General features: G+C 35.5%; 1 non-coding gene across 1 annotated transcript; it reads right to left on the reverse strand.

Moving 5' to 3' along the window:
* Nucleotides 1-5,362: 5,362 nt before the first annotated feature.
* MIR166F (microRNA MIR166f) lies at nucleotides 5,363-5,459 on the reverse strand. Its single transcript, NR_120888.1, has one exon. It is a non-coding gene; the product is annotated as a microRNA MIR166f (primary transcript).
* Nucleotides 5,460-6,802: the final 1,343 nt, after the last annotated feature.

Consider the following 6,802-nt stretch of genomic DNA (forward strand, 5'->3'; position numbering starts at 1 on the left):
TGAGAAGAATAATTTGGTTGTGATGCGTTGTACATTCAATTCGATGAATTTAGGGAAATCAGAAAGTTAATTAGTGCATTCACAATTAATTTGGGGCATTCTCATTCATGGTTTAAAGAAACAATATTGGAAATCGATTTATGTTACATATGTTTCATGTGTGGAGAAGGATCCTCTGGCTAAGTTTTTATCATTCAAATCACCCAATTTCATATCTAGTTTACTTTGTTTTACAATCTGTTTAGTTTAATTAATTTCGTCCAAATCAATCCCCCCTTTAATTAAGTGTGTTAGATTAGTTAGAAACGTGTTCAAATCTATCCAATTTAGTGTTTTGAGTTTTAATAGTCTTAAATTCGTCCAATTCACTCCCTAGAGTCAATTTTGAGTCAATTTCACTTATTTGTGCTGTTTTGAGTAGTTTGAGTCAGTTTTAAGTCTAAGTGTTTAGTTTTGTGTTTCTAAGTCTAGTTTTGTGTTTTTGATTCATATTTGTGTTGATTAGCAGCCCTAGTTAATCCCCGGTCTAGAACGATCTCTACTTGCTTAATACTACAATTACATGTTTAATAGGGTTTAATTTGTGTGTCAAGTTAATTTTCACATCAAATTTTGGCACCGTTGCTGGGGATTAGCAAAATTGCTAATATTCTCCTAGCTATTGCCGTGTGTTTTCCTTTTGTTTCTGTTTTTATTTTTCTTGTGTTTCTGATTTTGTTTTGTTTTGTTTTGTTTTGTTTTGTTTTGTTTTGTTTTGTTTTGTTTTGTTTGTTTTAGGTACTAGTTTATGACTCTAAGTTCTCAACCTATTAGTGCAAATATCTTGGAGTTTGATGACGATTTTGAAAGAACTTTGAGAAGGAAGAGGAAACAACCAGAACCTAATCCACCTAGTTCTAGCTCAAAATCCGAAATTGAAGAAGAGAAAGAGGAAGAACTAGACATGGCTGTGGATAATCGAACGATCAAAGAACTCTCAGCCTTGGGATTGGACAATGTCGTGCCTCTTTGCATTCAATACCCCATAGCAGCCCAAGGCAAGACCGATGAGTTCGAGTTGAAGTCAAGCTTGCTGCATCATATTCCCAAATACCATGGGTTGTCCATAGAAGATCTAAACAAGCATTTGAAGGAGTTTGAAGTGGTGTGTTCAAGCATGACAACCATCAACGTTGATGGGAATATTTTGAAGATGAAAGCCTTTCCATTCCCTCTTTTGGAAAAGGTTAAAGATTGGCTATACGAATTGGCACCTGGAACCGTTACATCTTGGGAAAGCATGAAGAGAGCATTTCTAGAGCAATTCTTTCCAACTTCAAGAGTCATTCTTTTGAGGAAGAGGATTAGTTGAATCCAACAAAACCAAGGAGAATCATTTCCAGCCTATTATGAGCGTTTTAAGACGTTAGTTGCATCCTGCCCACAACATCAAACGAAAGAAGAGCTCTTGATTCAATATTTCTACGAAGGACTCCTTACAATTGAGAGACAAATGCTTGATGCTTCAGCGGGAGGTGCTTTGGTTGATAATGACCATAACGAGTCCTAAAAGCAGTTTTAGGGACATACTCACTGCTGATCTTCAACTGGTAATAACCATACCTCAAATCAATCTTAGAAAACACACAGGCACCTCGAAGCTGATCAAACAAATCATCTATACGCTGCAATGGATAACGATTTTTAATTGTTACCCGATTCAATTGCCTATAATCAATACATAGCCTCAAAGTTCCATCTTTCTTCCTTACAAACCTACAAGTGGACAACAACTGGGTGACGTGGAGCGCGTGTGGCCGTTTGGCTTCACACGAGGACAACCCGCTCTGATACCATGATGAAATTGAGATTTCACCATAAAACCAATTAGCAATATGGGGAGTAGCCCAAGATCATATAAGCACATAGCAAACCTTGTCCCTCACCGATGTGGGACAACTCTCAACAGATATCGATAAGGCGCACCTTAAAACATTAATCTCACTCATCAGAAGCATGCATGCAACTCAGAACCAATTTGATCTTCTTTTCCTTTTTCTTTTTAGTTCGTAGTTTCAATTTCTGTGTTCGAGATTGAAAAAAATATATAATCTACACTCCGCAACTTAGAACGCAACTTAGAACTAATTAGGATCTTAAAGTTTCGCAATTATTGGTTGGTAACAAGCCATCTATATCCTTACCATCAATGAAATATAAAATCTAATATGCACGTGAAACATGCGTCTATATTCACGGTTACGTGATACTCACATCATATAGCATATGTGAGACCTACTTGCATATACAGATAACATGAAGTAGAGCCATGGGGTCATAAAAAAACCTACTGGTATATCTATTCATACATGAGGCCTTTTTTTTTAGCATAATCCCTTTTATAGGATCCATTTATTTAAAAAATGCCACCTTTATTTAACTTGATGTTCAAGACACAAGCCTTGCTTACCTTGCTTTTAATCTGCATCTAATGAGATCGTTGAGAGAGAAATATTACTAAACTGAATCAATTAACCCATCCATACAACTTTCTGAAAATTTTGCTCTAATGTACATAGTGGCACCTTCCATATATAATGGAAAATGATTTACACACACACACTTTTGATTCTTCTACAAAATCCTAATTCAATTATGTTCATTGATTTTCCTTCATTTATTCAATTCAACAGTTAAAAATCAATAAAAGTGTCTAAGGGAAGGAACAATGTTTTGTGAACCATTGAAAGGAGGTTGTAGGGGGCTAAAACAGCTTTGTTTTTTCTTCTCTCTTTTACTCTATTAAAATGGACTTTACAAATCATTTTTTCAATTTTTGTTGAACACTTCATAGAATTTTTAAATGGTCAATCCTAAAAAAGCACACAAAAGTATATGGGAATTGGGAACCCATCTTCCAAATAGAGCAAAAATTCCAAATGGCTTTATCGAGCATAGGAATTACTTTATATCCTCGCAACATACTCAAGATGTCTCTCCTTCTCTTTTGACCCTCCTCTGCCTCTGGGGATTGCAACACATCGTATCGAAGGATCCAAATCATAGCAATTCATGTTAATTTTCATGATTGTACGGATTAATTATTGGATGCCAAAATCAATGAAAAGATTAATGCATGATTCATTTGTCTTCTGTCATGTATGACGTTTGTCTACAATATATATGATAGAACATACAGATTTAAACTTTCATGTGATGATGGGACTAGAAACTGATCAAGTTTGGAATTACTAACTAGGGATAGGTATAAACTAAGAAGAAAACTTGTGCTTGTTCGATGATGTCGTGCACAATCCGTGTGAAGTGTATTCACAATATATCTTATATTTAATACTTTTATGAATGAATCTGACGTAATCTGTCAGGTGCAAGTATTTTTTTGTTTGACAATTTTTTATGGAGCATTTTGATACTATTGCAAATTATTGTTTTCACAGTATATCTGATAAGGTTCCTACCAGGCCAAAATTTCGAATATGAGTTAGTCCACTTTCAGAAACATATCAGTACAGTTTCATGAGTATGGCTTTTAAGTCTTGTACTAGGACTTGTGAGGGTATTAAATGAAACCACATGGTATGGACAAAGAACTTATAATAGTTATTCATTGTTGGGGTGGGGTGCATTTGCTCTCTGTTTTACATTTTTTTTCTTAGCTCGATGTGATAAGTTTGATGAGGGTGATGTTTTAGGTAGTATCGATAAGTACTTATTTTGGCGTATGGGTATTTATAGTATTTTGATTGTTTTAGATTTTGTTCACTTGATTAAAGAGCATTCTTACAATTTTGCCCTTTGGGATCGTTGCTTTTACTGAGTTATTGTGCTTGGTGCTTTTGTTGTTTTATGACATCTTTCTTGTACCGTTGAAGTTATGTTATTGTTGGTATTTAATAATGTCTTTGTTCTATCGTTGATACCATCTTTTTGTCTTAATCCTAGCCCACTTCATGCTTTCTTGCCCTTACTTTATATGTCGAGACGCGAACCCTGGCCTAAATATGATGGAACTCTACCGAAGAACAATTAGTTGTCATTATTATTTTACGTCCATCAACAATTATCCTCATGAAATTTGAATTTAGAACCTTCTTCATTAGACCAAATAATCATTAGCTTGGAAACATCCATAAGAATCAGCTGAGTGTAGATTTTCTATGCAGAAATGGGATCTGATGACCCACACGGTTTTATGAAAAGTGAAGAATATATATATATATATATATATATATATGTACAGATATACGTATATGTATATATGTATATATGTATATGTATATATGTGTATATGTATATGTGTATATGTATATATGTGTACATGTATATGTGTATATGTATATATGTGTACATATATATGTATGTATGGGGTAAGGCACAAAGACTACGAGGGAGGTGGGGTTATGATGGCAGTCGCAAGGTGAAAAAAGGAGTGAATTCAAAGCTCATATATCTTTGCTGTTTACTCTTTCATCTCATGCAACACATGATAAAGTGAATACTAAAGCTCTTGCTTGGCTTATATTCTTTGTAACTCCCTACAAGCAAAGCCAAATTGGAAGAAAGAAAAATAAAGTTCCAACCGCTTAAAGATGAAAAAACATGCATATAACTTTGTTTTTTGTTTCTTCCTTTTCAGTCATATTTTCACACACACACACACACACTTTTTTTTCAACGGATTTGGTAGAAACATATAGAATATGCAGAAGGATTGCATTTGGAAAGGAAAAAAAAAAACAGCTGAAATAGTATCCAAGTTTTCAAACATTTAGTCCTAGGCTTGATTCTCCCCTCCTCGCTACCGCTTGTAGCGGTCGTACCCAGTGCACAAGGCTCTCGCTTTACCGCTTGTAGCAAATAAATAAAAAAAAAAGACGTAGCAGGAGAAGATATATATTGATCCTGCAGCTCTAATCTTGCTTAACAATAATTAATGAATAATGTTCTAACAAGCAAATGTACAATTTAATAATTCTCATGTCATCAAATGCTTCACTCTGCTGGCAATGTAAACCATAATAAAGTAGTCGCGCTTTAATATTATATATTCGTCGCTAAAACCAGGGTTTCCATGGTTGGATTTGCTTTAAAGTACAGACTTAAGTCCTGTAATACATACCTGCCCGGACTGGTCGTCTTCTTCTAGTACAGTGTTCTCACTTATGGCTGCAAATCAATGAATGGAGAAAATATGCATAGAACGATAATTAATGAGAATGATATGCTGTATGCTTACATGATCGATGATATGGAACAAGCAGCAAGATCGTCGAAAACGCTCAGAATTCATACATTGATTAGCGATGCATAAAAGGGTGTATCTAACTGATCAATTGCCATGAGTAGGAACGTACTGCATTTTGTGTTAGGGGGAATGAAGCCTGGTCCGAAATCATTCGATGTTCATGTTCTTTGCTTCAAAGGAATGGTCTCGAACCAGACAGCATTCCCCTCAACACCTTGTGACACATCTGAACCACCGAGACGGAGAAAGAGAGAGAGAGAGAAAGAAGAGAGAAAGAGAGAGGGAGAGAGAAAGACTGTTTGTAGATTTGGATCTGGCCATGCATTTGGTTTTGATGGGCCCTTTTATACGTGAAGAGGAGAGGAGTGTCTGATGTGGGTCAGCTGACATGGTAGCGCTACTTTCCATGGCTTCCTTGTCTTGCTTATATGCTTTTCACAAAGCATTGCAAACCAATTTCAGGCTTCATTTGCTGTTTCTGTACCTCTCAGCCCTCACTTGTTAAGTGGCGTCTTATCTGTATTTTAGTCATTTTTCGAGTTCTTTGTTAGACCGTCTTTGCATGGTCGTTGTACTATGTCTGTTTGGACTTTGTTAAATAAAATAATCACTGACCAAAGGGAGATAAAGAAATTGCCCTTTTTTTTTTCTACCTAATTTTGTTTGCTTTGAAGACAAGAAAGAAATTACAGAATGGCTGAAACTGAAAGCACTTTGCTAGGGAAAAGTCAGATTTGTTCTTAGACGAAGAACATGGATAACTTGTCAAAGGGATTGACCATTTGATACGGTCTGGTGAAAAATGTGAAGACCATTTGTTAGGGATTGTGATTGTGGTGCACAATTCAAGTCAAAGCAAAAGCTTCTTTTAGCATCGAATTAAAGACTAAGAAGAAGTCTCTGCTACCTGCTCTTTGCTCTTTCTTGTAACCTATGGAACATAAGATTATTTAATTCTAACATTCTGTCTTTACTTTGTTGAAAAAGATTACGAGTTTAAATGTGATATGGATTGCTTATGCAATATTATGCAGTATTAACGATATCAGAGCTAGGGAGTTGACCTAGACACACAATGAGTCAACAATAATTTGGTATTGAACTTGCCATATATGGAGGTCGAACTTAAAACATTCCACGTACAAGTGAAGAAAAAAAATCAGTAAACTGTAGTGGTAGTGGCAGGTTAAAACTTAAGTGGAAAGTAAGTAATACTTGTTAAAGCTTAAGCAGATAACCCAGGAGGGGAAAAAGAGAAAAAGATGGTTGGGGAGGTGTTGCTTGAAATTTGATGAATTATGATATTGGTGGGTATTAAATTGTTTAGATAGTATTTATATGATACATATCTGCCATCACATCTTACACGTGAAGTGGGTTAATAAACCAACATTTTGGTCCTACGACTTTATTAGATCCCCCACAGCCTACTATGCAGAATGTGACTAAGCATACAAAACTATATAGCTTCATGGATCATGGTTATGTTTCCATTGGAAATGAATGTCAAGCCTACTTAGGAATTCCATTGGATCAGCTTTCTTTGCCTCTCACAGC

Source organism: Malus domestica, chromosome 16 (genome assembly GCF_042453785.1).
Source record: "Malus domestica chromosome 16, GDT2T_hap1".
Taxonomy (NCBI): domain Eukaryota; kingdom Viridiplantae; phylum Streptophyta; class Magnoliopsida; order Rosales; family Rosaceae; genus Malus; species Malus domestica.